This window comes from Oryctolagus cuniculus, chromosome 18 (genome assembly GCF_964237555.1).
Source record: "Oryctolagus cuniculus chromosome 18, mOryCun1.1, whole genome shotgun sequence".
Lineage (NCBI taxonomy): Eukaryota > Metazoa > Chordata > Mammalia > Lagomorpha > Leporidae > Oryctolagus > Oryctolagus cuniculus.
The window spans coordinates 58,771,064-58,784,786 of NC_091449.1; the positions used below are offsets into that span (position 1 = coordinate 58,771,064).

General features: G+C 39.2%; 1 protein-coding gene across 5 annotated transcripts in view; it reads left to right on the plus strand.

The window, feature by feature from the left end:
* The window catches only part of CNTNAP4 (contactin associated protein family member 4), a 444,592-nt gene that overhangs the window by 284,926 nt on the left and 145,943 nt on the right, over window positions 1-13,723 (plus strand). Inside the window, exon 1 of one of the 5 annotated variants that reach the window (XM_051847279.2) lies at window positions 8,783-8,861. The exons of the other annotated variants lie outside the window; for them this stretch is intronic. The gene's annotated coding sequence lies outside the window, so the exon portion shown is untranslated. Of the gene's footprint in view, window positions 1-8,782; window positions 8,862-13,723 lie in introns of those variants that run through there. 5 annotated transcript variants of the gene reach the window in all.

Sequence of the window (13,723 nt, forward strand, 5' to 3'; positions counted from 1 at the left end):
ACCATTGGAAACGTACATTGAGGAGACTCTTGATTAAATGAATTTGAAACAAAAGAAGGAAGCAGTATGGATATCTGGGGTTTTCATAAACACGTTAGCCCATTCAGTCAAGCTTAAGTGAACACAAAATAAACAGGAAAATCTTAACACATTTGAAAGTTAGTTTGTGTGTCTCATGTGAAACAACCACATATCTAAAATCTTTTCCTGTGATAAACAAGCATATGCATTTATGGCCTGTCTGTGCCAGGATTTGACATAAACACTTTATGTATATCTACACATTTCTCATCTAAACTTACACGAACCAAAATGTTTTTGTTGACATTTTACATACAAGGAAATGAAAATCATAGATTTTTCCCCATCATACCTCTTGAACATTGTCTGACTCCAAAATACAGTTATGTTCCAACATGCTCTGCTCCTGTAGTAGAAACGTTGCTTTCCGCTTCAAATTATAATATATATAATGAATATTTCTGTGCCTTTACAGTGATTCTTAAAAACTGGAAAATAATTCTAAAGGAGAAGATGTAGATGTACATTCACAATTAACATTATCTATGTCTATATAAGCCAATGCATTATAATATTATAGAGAGTATAACATCTAGTATGTGTAATAGAATATAAGTATGTACAAGCATACTGTCGCTGAAGGAAATAAATAAAATGGATATTGCTGGGTACTGGAGTAAGTCAAACACTAGGAAGCTGGTACTCAGTCATAAAGGACAGAGAAAGTTTTCTCTGTACTGCTTAGGCAGTACAGGCCGTGTAGACTAAAGTGTGTGTCTGGACTCATGCACATACGCATGCACACATACCAGCTTCGGTCCCTCAGTCTGTTCTGTGTTTTGTGTTTTGTGTTTGTCATCCTCGGAAACAAATCTGGAATGAGTATCGCTGAATTCTTTCTGCGGCGTCACTTGTGGCTCTTCTTCCATGACCTCAGAGTGGTGAACCATTCTGACCTCATGTATTCTAGTTCTTCTTTTGAATATGCTGCTGCTCAAACGTATGTTTAGTTCGTGTTCTGCTAAATGCAGAATCTCAGACAAGAATTTGAGTGCAAGTTCTTTATTAGGAAGGTAATCTCTGGGAGCCATGGAAAACAATAAAAAAGGGTTCAAACTAGCGACTGGAGCTCAGGCCCTCTGGGAACTCAGGGAGGCAGTGTGCTTCTCAGCGTTATGGACTTGACGGGGCAAGAAAATTGGGATGTTTAACGACCATCTCTGGTAGTCATTGGATAGGGGCTGCTGTTTCCTCCCAGAGAGACAGAGCCACAAGAAGCAGTGGTATTTTGCTGTGTGTAGGGCTCGTTCACTCCCCAAATGCCTGTGGAGTAGTGGGAACGGGAATCCAGAAGGCTGCAGGGCAGACCTGGGGAGAAGCCTTCAGGTAGGTGGTGAAGAGTGTGTAGCTTTTGCTCCGGTGGTCCTAACTTATCTGTTGGAGCCAATCTATTGAACTCACCAAGTTCTGCTTATATCTTTGCACTTGAGTCTTGTAAGGCCAAGGTCTGCCCTGCATTCCTGTGTCAGACCTCTTGCCTGGAGTACCAGCTCTTCAGTATGATATGCTGAGAGGAGCCCACTGTTTCTTGGCTCATTAGGCTTCCACAGCCAGGGGCTGTGCTCATGAACTGCAACTCAACTCTCTGTCTCTGGTCCCATGAATAATGGGTACAAAAGAATTCTGCTTGCTCTGAGCGGGCATTATTCCTTCTCATCATTGTATTACCAAAGGCAGTCTCGAGAGAAAGCCTGGGATGTGGCCGCACAGACAATTCACTCACCAAGCTTGTCCCTGTTCTTATCATTAAAAGCAACTAGCAGTTTTGAAAGATAATTCGTGAGTATTTATTTGAGAGGCAGTCAGAATGAGAGAGAAAGGGACCACACTCCTATCTAGTAGTTCACTCCCCAAATGCCTGCAACCGCTGGGCTGGGCAGTCCATCTTTTCCATGTGAGTGGCAGGAGTCCAGTTGCTTGAGCCATCACTGTTGCCTCCTAGGGTCTGATTATCAAGAAGCTGGAGGGAGGAGCCAAAGCTGGGAATTGAACCTGGGCACTCCAGTACAGAAGACAGGCATCCTACCCAGTGACTTAACTGCTTGAGGCCTGTCTCGTGACTAGGAGACTAGGAGTATTATTCCATCCTTGCTCCTCCTTTTTGATTTTCTTAATGGACTTGAACTCTTCCAATTACTTCTGAGATTGAACTATAGGATTTTTACTTTCCTGAAATCTGGTATTTATTTTAATTCCCATGAACTTCTTTTGTCCATTGATGAGGATGGTAAATCACATTCACTGTTGGCCAAAGACTAAAGATTATCATTGCCCCCTTGTATATGGTGAAAAGCCCAGTGTTGTAAACACATCTAACATGCATAGGTTCACATGCATGGTTTCACGTTTCCTATTTTCTGCTGGAAAACTCAAACGATTGCCATTTACTTTCCACCAGAGGTGGTCTTTGCAATTTGTATCTCGCTTGTAGGGCCTGCTCTTTCTTTTGAATGTTCTAAAGCATGCTAAGCTGGCGTTTTATGGATCAAGCAGGTTACCATGTATCCTGTTCCGGGCCTGATATTCTAACATGTGGGATCAGCGTCACTCAGAAGCGGGTTACAACTGCAGAGTGTAAGCCCCCACCCAAGATGTGCCCAGGAGCAGTCTGCTAACAAGCTCTCCGTGTGATGCTCGGTGCCCATCCCGTACTTCAGGAGCACAGCCGTGCAGCTTTGCTGCTCAAAGTTTGGCTCTGAACCGGGTAGCATTACCATCACCAGAGAGGGGAGCTTGTTAGAAATGCAAACTCTCCCGAGTCAGAACACGCATTTTAACGAGATCCCCAGGTAATTCATGTACACATGAAAGTTTGAATGGCGCTGTTCCACAGGGCTTGGCTTGTATTTTCAGTGTCAATAGATGATAAGATGTGTCAAATTATTCAATAAAAGTAGCATCCAAAAAAGAATTGTAATGTATTTTAAATGGAAGGTTATGTAAAGGAAATATAACAAAAGAGGAGGTCCACTATGAACTCTGACATCAAAGCTCTCATTGGAAAACTGTGCAGGTAATTAAGTATCTGTAATATGAGTCATTAGAAAAGATAGCTTCTGGGGAAATAAGAGTAGAGGAAGGCACACTGCAGCCCTACTTTCTACTTCACTATTTTTTTTAAAGACACCATAAGACTACTCCAAATGATTGGAACACATCCTTGAAGAAGTGGGGAGGGGGTCGTCTTTACACAGCATAGGGCAGAGATTTATTTTCCAGCAAACTCTGCCAGCTCTGCTCAAGCACATATTGTCATTCGGGAAATGTGCCTCAGACACAAAGAAAAAAATCATTTTTGTGGAGTGCTGAGTCCGTAGGGAAGAACTCTTATTTGAAAAAAAAAAAACAAATGGACATGGAATTTGAATTTTTCAAGCCTGTGCATGTACCAGGATACCTGGACACAGGTGCATTGCTTGTGCACAGATGTCCCTGGGACTCAGAGCTTGGAGACGGCTGTTGCAGAAGGGCAGGCTGCCGCAGCTGCAACACCACCAGGAAGGCACCTGGAACACTGAAATTCAGCGTGATCCCTGCTTCATACCTGGCCACGTCGTGATCTCCTTTGCTTCCTGCTTCACCAGAGAAAAAGGATCCTAGCAAATAGGCCTGTCATTGTTCATCACACTGATTTTCGTCCCTGTAAGCCTGGGACGTGATGTTAATAAGCATGAGTGCTCGTGTCTCCTTCCAACACCGAGTTATTTTTTTCCTCTTTTATCCCTAACACAGGGCATTCACAGATGTTCTTCTAAATTCATCCTTTCTGCCAGCTACCTGATGATGTTTTTCCATTAGGAAAACAAACAACAGAAAACAATCAACCCAACCAAACAACAAATTTGCTATAAATTGTCACTTTGCAATTGCTGTGGATAGCCTCAACAATTGAGAACGATTTTAATATCCACTAAGAAACTCTTGGGTATGCCCCAGCTAGGAATTGGGATGAACTGATCCAGGAAACTCCAAGGTGGCATTAATCATATCACAAAGTGGTGTGTAGAGGAATCACCCAACCAGCCCTCCTGGATCCAATATTACCTACTTCACACTATCAAGTGACAATGATAGTACCTCCACTGCTTAGGACTGTCATTCATGAATCTATACATCCATGCAGTCAGTATGTACCAAACACAGTTGGGTATACAAAAACAAATGAGATGGCTGTGGACCTCAAAATGCTCATGGCCTGTGGTACTCGGCACAGGCAGTGCCTTGACTGTCTGCAGAGATCAGGAAAGCTGTCAGCTGTTGGATGAAAAGAGGAAGTTGGGGACATTCCTGGAGAGGGGAAGCATATGCCAAGACTTTGGAACTGGAAAATGTATGATTCCTTCAGGCAGTGGTGAGAGGCTCCCCCTGGAGGGGCGGGTGGCAGCTGCTGGGGCAGAGGGCACCCTGGCCTGTGTCTCCAGCATCCCTGAGATCAGATTTAAACTAACTGTGCTGTACAAATGTCTGCAGCAATCTAGAAGGCTTCCATGCCTCTTCAGAGAGCTGTTGTATCTATCAGATAGCTATAAAATAACTTCAACATTAGGGGCTTCAGTGAATTCAAAGAAAAATAGTCAATGCAATTGCTTTATTTCATTTTTCCCAGCACAAACAAACTCCATTAGACTATGAGCACTTCAGTGTGTCTAATATTTCCCATGATTCTCTTTCCCTCTGGATAAACTTTTTCATGGGGGTAAACAGGCATGCCCAAGCTAAAAAAAATAAAAATAAAAACCTCAAATGGAGCAGGGAGAAAAGTTATGCCTATTTATTGTGGCAAGGGCTAGTTTCCATGTCTGAAAATTCATGAGAAAATACGCCTCTTAAAATTCATCTTAGGATTTGACATTCATCCTGAGAGACTCTGATCTTGGTGGTAGGATAGACTGGGTCAGGGATGTTTACATACTTTGAAAGTTGACCTTGAGCCAGTTATTTAAATAGTGTCTATTTGAATGGAGTTTATTCTGTAAATCACAGATGCTGTGTCCTTTACTTTCATTGAAATTGGAAAGGTTGGATTTGTAAGCACACACAGGTATATATCTCCCGGTGAGTGGGAAGCATGAAAAGAGCAAATATGTCCCCCAGATGGTAATTAATATAATCAGAATGGGAGATATTGCATTTATAGCCATTACCTGATGCTTACAAACGATCTGATAGAGCAGAGTGTAACTTTAAACAAATGGCAAGAGGAAATGACTTGCTTTCCTGCTAACTTCTATGGTGATGGGGTTGTGATATACTCTTCTCATCCCTTTTCCTTTTCTCGCACATTCTACATATTTAAATGGCTTTCATAATGCAAAGTTGTGCTTATTTAAACTTAAGTTGTACTTGGAAATAAAATAGCTTCGTTAGAATTAAATGTAAACGTTTTTGGTATTTACTTAAATGTTTATTTTGTTTCATTAAAGTGTTTCTTATTATCAAAAAAGCCTTAGGGAGTATCAACTACGGAATGGGCAAAAACCTGGAAGGCAAATGTGAGGAATCCAGTCTCTGGGTGGTGCTTCATTCACATCTTCCTCCCATGAAAGGCGCCAAGCTTGACATCACTCCTCCACATCTTCTCCCAAGTCAAGAAGTAGTCATAGCTCCTGGCTTTTTATATGCTCACATATGGCCAGAATTATTACTTTTTTACAAAAGTGGTAACTAGCTATCATGATGAATTAATTTCTGCTGTTGGAGAATTATAGAACAAATAGAGGGATTAGAACCCTAAATATTACTCTTTTTCAAAGAGAGTTGTGAGTTTGTTTATTTGAAAGGCAGAGTAACACCAGCATGGAGGTGGGGAGAGAAAGAGAGAGAGAGAGCGAGCTTCCACTGGCTGGTTCACTCCCCAGATGCCTGCAGTAGCTGGAGCTGGCCAGGCCAAAGCCAGAAGCTTTGGTATCTCATATACATCTGGTATTATATCTCATAATATCTGGTATCTCATATGGGTGGCAGAAATGAAAGTACTTAGATCATCATCCACTGCCTTCCCAGGTACAGCAGCAGGAAGCTGGATTAGAAATGGACTAGCCAGGACTCAAATCAGCCCTCTGATGTGGGATGCAGCGGTCCCGAGTCTGGCTTTAGCTGCTTTACTGCAACACCAGCTCCAGAAAGCTGTACTTCTATTTTAAATTAATATAAGGAGAACAGAGTTCATGTATTTTGTGCACACAATTCTAAGATAGCTATGCCTGCGCTCCCTTCCTTCTTCCTCCCTTTTTTCCCCCTTCAATTTTTGCAATAACACAGTTTGATTTGACCTTATAATCACAGCTTAATGAACCACTAATAATATTCAGCAGTTCAAAAGTAGGAAGACCACTGTTCCATAGGAATATAGACAAGGGCTATGAACAATAATCAAATCCTAGGATGTTGGGTTGATTCTTATACACTTTTTTGTATTTTTTATTAACAATGACATATCAGAGAGGCTGACTTTGGATAGCAACATATACCCTCTTGGAGGAATGATCATAGTGACAATAATGGAATACGGTGGGCGCTACTAAGATCAGGGTATCAGGGGAATTGACATTATTTTTTTTTCTACTTTAGGTGTTCCTTTTTCATGCCAGAGGTTATTAAAATGTGGTCTGATCCATTATTTCAATGGAAGAGGAATTTGATTTTAAAAGCACCTTCAGTGGAAAATCAGGGTAGCAGGAGAACTTTTACTGTTTTTTGGCCCCAGAAACCATGAAGAGACACCAGCATCACTATGGGCTCTGGAAAGCTCTTCAGATGTGTTTTACTTCTTGAATAATGGTGGAAAAAAAAATAATCTTGATCTCAAATAAGGAAAGTTCTCAACACCAACTAAAAATAAGGCCTATCTACATATGACTTTGTGATGTAGAATCCACTGAGAAATTTTGCTTTGTAAAACTTTGTGAGGAATTCTAAAACAGCTGAAGGCGTAATTTCATGGGATGTTCCCATGGTAGTTGGGCATTTAATTCAACATATAATAGAAAACACCACTAATCGCAATAAAATCTGCTGTTGCCGCCCGCTAGACAGACACCCCCAGAAACACACAGTACTCAAGCCAAGTTGATCTCTACCGGGCAGGATTACAGAGTGGTCTTGTTTCAGGCCTCTCCATCATGGACCCAGAATGACCTTGTGTGATGTGGCGTCCTGTGAAACTGTTTATCTTGAACAGTGAAGCTCCATCCTGGCTCCCAGCTGGCAGTAGTCAGAGGCTGCTTTTGTGTTTCTCACTCTGCTTTGCTTCATGCTTGCTGTGTAGCAGTCACCGCTCCCAGGTCTGTACACACGTCTCTGGCTGTTCACAGCTATCCTGCAAAAGATAGGCATCCTGGCTCCCTTTACACATAAAATAGCCACATCTCGTAGAAGTCCAGTAGCTTGCCCATGGCCACACAATGAAGAATTTAAGTTATGTATTGCAAAGCAATTAGGAAAATTAGTAAACCCACAAGAAACAACACGAAGCTTTAATGGAAGCTAAGACATAGGTAGTTGAGGGCAACCAAAAAGACTTGGAGAACTGAAGCATTCAGGATGCAAGTTAATTAGAAGATAAAAATTCCAGTAACGATTTCAAGACGGGGTGGTATCTGGGAGGCCTCCAAGCCCATTGCAAGCAGAAACAGAGAACAGTGGAGCAGAAGGAAGACCACTGGGGTAGGGAACTTGGGAAAGTCAGGAGGAAAAGACGGAGGATGCCAGACTGGGGTGGGAGTAGAATAAGAGGCAGGAGAAGGACAAACTTATTTGTTTTTGATCCAGTTCTTATTCCAAGCTGGAGAGGTGTATATAATATGAAAGAATGTTTATGGAGCTTTTAGCATCAAAAATTCATTCATTGATTCGGCAAACACTTATTGAGCGCTGTGCCAATAAGTGATATATGATGTGATAAATGCAGGGAATTCCATCATCAATAAGGTTCTTTTCTTTTTATAGAGAACGTCAGTATCATAATCCAACCTGCAGACAGTGCCTCATAACTATCCAACCTGTCTTAGTAAATATGGTGGGGCGGGGAGGGGTGGTGTTGTTGCATATCAGGTAAGGCCACCACCTACGATGTTGGCACCCAATAGGGGTTTGTGTCCTGGCTGCTCCACTTCCAATCCAGCTCCCTGCTAATGTGCCTGGGAAAGCAGTGGAGGACAGGCCAAGTGCTTGGGCCCCTTTACTCACGTGGGAGACCTGGAAGAGACTCCTGGCTTCTGGTTTCAGCCATTGTGTCCATTTGGGGAGTGAACCAGCAGGTGGAAGATTCAATCTCTCTCTGTCTTTCAAATAACTAGAATAAATCTTTGAAAAAAAAAAAAAAAACACATAGGAATGGAGTCCCTGAAGCCAACAGGAAAAGGAACAGTAACCCCTTCATGGGAAATTGGAAGGCTTTGTGTGATGGGTGATATTTGAGACAGGAGGGCAATTTCCGAGTAGAAAATCAGTGGATGATGTCAGGGTGATGAGGAAATGAACAATGAGAACTGAGAAAGATGGTTGGATGTGATAGAAGAATGCTAGTGATCACTGGGCTGCCCACATCAGAACTGTGGGGAAGGGGATTACATCATAAAAGGTGAGATATTAGTGAGAATGGGATGAGAGAAGTGCTGTTTTACCCCTTTTCAAGGGGTGTAGGGCTGAGGCTGTGCAAGGGAGAAGAAGCTTTGGAATGTGGATCTGGTACACCTAATGCGTGGAGTGCATAGGTTTGGGTCAATTACTATGGATTCCTAAGAGTAGAATGGATAGCAACTGCTACATACCTGATAGCTGTAAGTAAGCAGGAATGCTAAGACCTGAGCCAGAAAATACCAGTGTTAGTCAACTCCTAAATCTGTCATTTCATGAATAAACTTTCATGTTGTGATTGCAGCATTTTATGTGTATGTAGACGTATGGATGTATATATGTTGGGAGGAGAGTCGGAGGTTTTATTCTAGAAGAAAAGGTAGCTTAGTACCAGAGGTCTGAGGTTTTGTTTAGTATCTTTGAGAATCACCCAGAGGGCTTGTTCATTGAGTGTTGCATGACACTGCATTGTCCCAGGCACGAATAGTCCAGTTGCTTTCAACTCAAGCTTACATACTTCAAAGGACATCCACATGTGTGTCCCTTATGCACCTGTTGAGAATTGCTTTGGGATATGTAATTTTTGGCAGATTCACTAAACAACAATCATAGTGAATGGTTGCATTATGTAATACACAGGTGCCTCTTGAATAATTATACCAGTCTGCCTTCTAATTAGCAATACCTAAGGTTCCTGTATCCCACATTCATACCAGCTTCTAGGGTTATCCAGCTTGCTGACTTTTGCCAGATTTTTATGCACAAAGTTATATATTATCTTTTTGTGTAATAATATTGAATTTACATACTTGTTTGTTTTTCCTATCTCATTTTGCTAACTGTGTGATATTGGATATGTCATTTTGTTATCCTCAGTTTCAACTCTCTTATCCTTAAATTGAGGAAAAGTTAAAAGACCTCACTTAGAAAGATCAGGAAATCCATCAAAACATGGAGAGGGATTCATAGTAGGTCTTCAAAGGTGTAAGCTCTCAAAAGGAGTATTTGTTTTTATTCTCGGATATGATAAAAAGTGTATTTCTCATAAAGGATATTTCAAAAGTAGTTAGAGAATTGTGTTATATGAAAATGGCCAGTAGTCAGTGTTAAGAGGGTTCTTTTGAGGCCACTGGAACCCACAGTGGGAGGCGATCAAGAAAACTTGCCCAACTGATGGTTCCCTGAAAATTGACAATGTCCAAGACAAAGGGATTTTGGTAAAGAAAAGAGACTAATAGTAGATGGGAAAGGAATCTTTCATGTTTTCCTTTTGTGCCTGCAGTTTTTTGTGTAAGTTGTGTGATCACATAATTTAAAAATTACTACATGGAGGAAGTTAAAAAAAAGAAATCTGTAATCTCATCATTTAGAAAAACCCCTATTAAAACTTTGATACAGAATCATTTTCTTTTCCTATTATGTTTCACTTCAAATTAACTTATAAAGTATGCTGATCACACCATCATGTATCATACTTAAGTGATGAAGAGAGCATGCTAATTTTTCAATAGTCTGCAAAAATCACCATTTTAATTGCTTCATAATATTCCGTCAAGTGCATGTGCCCGAGTAATTATATTTTAGTGCTCTGGACTTGAAAGTAATTCAGTTTCATTAAAAATGTATAGCATTAATTAAAATTATTTTAATCAAATGGGTTTTGACGTGCTAATACATCTTAGCATAAGCCAGTGTGCTTAATAATATGCAGTATTTGTACAGTCCCATAGACAGTAAACACTTTCAGACAGCCTGGTGAGCCGGACAACCTCAGTGTCACTGAGGACACAGCCAAGAAGAATCTGCCTTGGTTCTGACCTTTGTGTGAACAATGTGCAGTGTGAAGTTTCCCCCATATCCTCATGTTGTAGGATAATCAAGTCACAATGGCTAACACAGCCTTCACCTCAAATACTTAATTCTTTGTGACGAGAACATTTAACATCTCCTTTAGCAATTTTGAAATGTACAACACATTGTGCTGCAGAAATTTATGAGATTATTATTTTTCAGTTGAAAACAAATTTAAATCTCAAAGAACAAAAGTTGGATTACTAACCAAAAGAGCATAGCAACATGACCAAGGGAGTAACTTCAAACTATGTATTTCACTGAGGATAAATTATGCACATTGATGAATAATCAACTCAACGTTAGTGTTCTTTGTTTTGGTGGCCACTTTATCTCAAAGGCAAATAAAGAATTCTGTTTATTAATGAAAACCAGTGATGGTCGTTTCTTCTATAGTGCGCTTTGTTCTACTGAAACAAAGCAACTTAGGGTAAGGCTGAGGGGCTGAATTTGAATCTCTCAGTACATGCACTTATCTACAAAACGTGATTAATGGCCCTTAAATTGCTCAATATTTGGTGTCTTTTTGTCAAAATTTTTATCAGCATTAAATGAATAACCTGTAAGTTACAATTAATAGATCTATTTGAAGCAGTATTTACTACTGGTGCAAGAACTGAGGATGACTTTGCATAAACCGTCATCCTTTGATCTGTAGAGATCTATAGAACTTATAAGAAAGTCATTGTGCTAAAGAGTTTCATAGTGAGCACACTTAATAATGCAATATATCCTTCCAAATTGCTAAAAGAATCCATTTTTAATGTTCTCAGCACAAAAGATAATTGGTAATGTGATGGATATGTTCATTAGCTTGATTGACTGTTTCTACAATGTGTCATAGATCACAACATCACATTTGTGCCCCATAAATACACACAATCATAATGCCAATTAAAAATAAATTCTTTAAAAGAATCTACTATAAGTGTATAATAAAATGCTTATATTCCAAATTAGGAAAATAAGTTAATTTCTTGAACTCTGAATAGAAAGTGACAGAGTTAAGAGATTGCTCAAATGTAGCTGTTATTAATGAGCTTTCACTGACATTGTTGTGTCTTTCAGTATGATGCTATGATGTTTAACCCTCGCTGTCAAATATCACATTGGCGGACATTATTCTAGAGACCACTAAGTGTTGAAATTACTGTTTCCCTGTAGTAGTTCATATCTGACCAAAATAATTGCCAACCAAAGTAAAATACGGAGTTATAACTAATTTATAAATGTATGATTCTGATCATATGCATAGCATGTAAGTTGTCCCCAGAGTAAATATTTTTATATAGCTGAAGAATTTGGCTTATGGAACTTGAAAATTTTATCAAACATATGAACATATTACTAAATGAAACAGTGTTTGTGGTGCATTGAGAGCTAGTAAGTTAACTAGATATGTCAAAATAATAACCTCCTTGCCTGTCAACAGGAAACTATCAAATAAAGACCTTTCATAAGTAAAGAAATGTTATAGAGGAAAACATGGTCTTGTAAACATACTAAATTCCTTTCATATACTATGTAACTCAATATTTGCAGCAGTTCCTGTCTTCATGTTTTACATATACACAAGTGGAAGGGTTAGGAAAGTGAACTCCTGGAATGCATTCAGCGTCCAGCCATGGCCAGTCCTATCCCAAGCATTGCTCTCAAACATTGCCCACTCTGGAATTGCTTTCAAGGAAACCACAAACTCTCTACTCCTTCATCCTTAAATATTTCAGTGCAAATTTCTGAAAGGTATGAGCTTCACTTAGAACCTAAAAAAATTAATACTAATTCATGCACATCTTCAAAAATCCAGTTGGTTTTTTCAACTTCCAATACATAACTGGAGAATTGCATTTTACTATTTCGAAAAAAAAGACTGTAACTTTCCTAAGACTGCAGTATGATAAGAAATTGAGTTTCTTTGTCAGGCTGTTGATTTCAGAGCCTGTTCTCTGAACATGTACTCTATAGAGTATTACCTCATCCATTATCTGCCACTCAATCAAGATTGGAGTCCCTGAGAAATAGCTAAGGTGCACATGTTCAGAGAAGATGTTTATTCCTATTCTTATAGAACTATGATTTTCAGACCTGAGGGAACAGAGCCACAGTAGGTCACTGTGTCTGTTATCCCTTTATTCATTATTGTTTGCTGCATTTGTGTTCTAAGAATCTGGGACTGTTGTGAGAGAATTCAAAGGAAAACTAGAACGCATGGAACAACAGACTCTACACTGCATGTGACATTAAGATAACTATCATTTAGGCATAAAATAATAAGCCTAGGTACTGTATCATTGGAATGATGCTAGAGTTTGTTCTCATATTCACTTGTTTTAATTTATCTTTTGAGAGCAGCCAGACACATTATCTGGTTCCTTACAGAAATACTTATGATTATTCCATATATTATAAATAATGCAGTTTCTTAAAGTTCAGATAAGCAGATTTTAAATTAAAATATGTATCCAGTATCATTAAAACCATATGCAAAATGTTTTATAACCTGACTTCAGAGATTGCGCAGAAATATCTGTAAAAGTTATCTGTGTCTAAATTGATTTCGCACCTTTGAAATCTTTTTCAAATGCTAATCAGCCAATCTCAGTTGTATTGAAACAGAAACAATGTGGATCTTTAGGAAATGCTCCTTGCTGCTAGGTGCTATAATTACACTGACTGAAGTATAATTTCCTAAATTCATATGCAAAAGCAAGCCAGTTTAAAAGGAAATAAAATTTCATTAGAGAACTGAAAAACTATTTTTGTTTAAGTAACTTATCTAGGAAGTATTTTCTTGATATCTTTTGCCTTCAGGTTAAAAATATTGTCAAATAAAATCAAATAAGTGGTTGGTTTTATATCCCAAATGGAGTTGTCGCTTCAGTCAATGTGTATTTAGAGAAGTTAGAATTTCTATTTCAATTGTCTCAAAAGATGCACTAAATCTATTTACTCTGATTGGACATTGAGCAATGTATACATCGCATAGTATCCCATAAGGTACAATTTTTCCTCTGTTAAAATTTTAAAAAGAATGTAAATGTTTAAAAATCAGACTAGCAAGTTCTATGTCACAATGTGATATTGCAGATTCAGTCACTGCACACCACAGCCACAAGTGCACTTTACTAAGGCTTATTATGAAGCAGGTGCATCTTAATCTCTTTATCTTATGGAATTCCTCCTTCTAAATTTGGAGGAAAGAGTTTCTATCCCC